Source organism: Cystoisospora suis (genome assembly GCF_002600585.1).
Source record: "Cystoisospora suis strain Wien I chromosome Unknown contig_2419, whole genome shotgun sequence".
Classification (NCBI taxonomy): Eukaryota; Apicomplexa; class Conoidasida; order Eucoccidiorida; family Sarcocystidae; genus Cystoisospora; species Cystoisospora suis.
In genome coordinates, this window is record NW_027155218.1 from 3,807 (window position 1) to 5,893 (window position 2,087).

General features: G+C 55.3%; 1 protein-coding gene across 1 annotated transcript in view; it reads right to left on the reverse strand.

Moving 5' to 3' along the window:
- The window catches only part of CSUI_005051 (ap2 domain transcription factor ap2viii), a 5,803-nt gene extending 3,806 nt beyond the window's left edge, over positions 1–1,997 (reverse strand). The window contains exon 1 of the mRNA XM_068065231.1: positions 1–1,997. This exon is cut by the window's left edge and continues 3,806 nt beyond it. The gene's annotated coding sequence lies outside the window, so the exon portion shown is untranslated.
- Positions 1,998–2,087: the final 90 nt, after the last annotated feature.

A 2,087-nucleotide genomic window follows, 5' to 3' on the forward strand; every position in this document is an offset into this window, starting at 1 on the left:
CCCCCCCTGGCCCAGAAAGAACTGCTGCCTGCGCAACAGACGATGAGAAGCGAAGAGCGTCTAGCTCTTGGGTGATGTCTTCGACATCTGCAGACGGAAGCTGCTGTATCGCCCTCACCACCAGAGGGATTGGAGGTGGACACGGCTGCGGTGGAAGATTTCGAATGATTTTGTCAAAAACAACTGTGAGGTACACATCCAGAAAAGGCCGGTCCGTTGCCTGAGAGATCTGTGCAAAATGGAAATAGAATGAACGGAAATTGTCCTTCTTCTTCCATTCGGGACAGCACAACGAAAGCGCATTTAGAACGGAAAGACAGGTAGACCGTGCGATGTTGAGCGTGTTGGCTGCGGCTGCCGCCTCACTTGCTGGTGTGTCTGTACGCGGGGGGCGAGACGTAACAGACGGACACGGGCCCTCACCCACAACGGGCTCACTGCCAGAAGAACAGGAACTATAACAATCTTGTTGAGAGAGAGATGGGCCAGACACGAGCGTTGAAGCAGATGAAGAGGCCGGGACGGGGGGCTCTGTCTTGATGCGCGAAGGCACGCATGATGCATCTGAGGCAGTTTCCCCCATAGCACCTGATTCTGCACCATGGACAGAGATCGCACCCGGCGGGCCCACCGAAGGGGCAAGAGACGATTCTGAACTAGGGGGCTCCATAGTGACAGTCAAGGGAGACTACGAGGAAACCTATGACGCCGCACGAAACATTCTCTCCACCAGACGAAGCTGACACCTCACACGGACACTGAGGGGCACGCACCGGGACTCAGAGAGTTTTCACAAACGTACGAATAGACCTGGCAGAGAGCCAGACTATCACAACTGCGTAACACACACACCTTCACGACACGGACACGGGTGAACATTGGAACGGCGACCTCGATACAGCCCAACAACTGCCCCCAAGGACACAAGCGCGTCCACGCATAACCACATACCCGGACAATGATGTCTGAGAAAAGAAAAAAAAACAGTGACACCCGGGACGCGAGCAAAGACAACGCCAAAGCGTAGAACGAAGAAGCGTAACGGTCGACCTCAAACCGTTAGGTGTGAATACCGCAGCCTTAGATGAAGCGAAAGGACACGTCGGACAACGCGGAATTCGACGAGGCGCCCCTTCCTCAAGACTTCCGCTCCACTGAATCATCCAGATCCGACGCGAGAGTATGCGGCGAAACGGCAATCCCCCTCCATGCTACATTCGTGAACCGAACCAGCTGAATCGATTCACAACGGGATAACAAGAAGTCAGAGCACCGCGGTGCCCGCCTCAGTGCTCCAGAATGACTCCTGTCGAGCACAAACCGCCGGAAACCCTTTTTGCTCTGCGGTCGAACTGCGCCGCAAAAAAAGACGTCCAGCCGGAATGGAGAGAGACACACGTTCTGCCGCGTATATAGACTGCGGACGAAGACCGCTTCGTCTGCGGAAGCGCGCAAAACGAGAAATTTGTGAGTTTCCAACGCGTAGCGCGGGGGCGTGGAAGACGGCGCGGGCCTCACGGGACGAAAACCTGAAACTCTCCGCCAGGCAGATAAAAGAGGGAAAAAAGAAGAAACAGATGCAGATGGGACAAAGAGAGTCGAAGACGAAAAGGGAGCCGCGATTAATCGGAGACTGGCTTCCTTGCAGTCGAGAGAAATGATGTTGCCGCAACAAGGGGTTGGAAGTTTGTTGGCAGAGAGAAGAGTTGCCGAGTCGCAGAGGCGGGGGGAAGATGAGAAGAACCGCAAAGCCCGGAAGGTCCCAAGCGAGAGACCGACAACAGCGTGCACGCAAAGTACAAAAACAGCGATGATTTTATTGACTTTGTAAGTTGAAGACTAGTCTAAACAAGGAAAAGGAAATATTACGAGGTCGCCGCACCACCGGCGGCCCGCCGCCAAGTCCAGGCAGCAGGCGCGCCTGGTGCTGCGCGCTTTCTTCTTCTTCTCTTATCCCTTTCAGCAGCAGCAGGGGAATAGAAGAAGAAGAATCCTGCTCTCTCCCGAGCACCAGCGCCCGCTGCTGCTCCGCGACTAACCCGCAACGGCGGGCGTCGCCTACCACCAACCGGCAGCGTTTCGGTTCG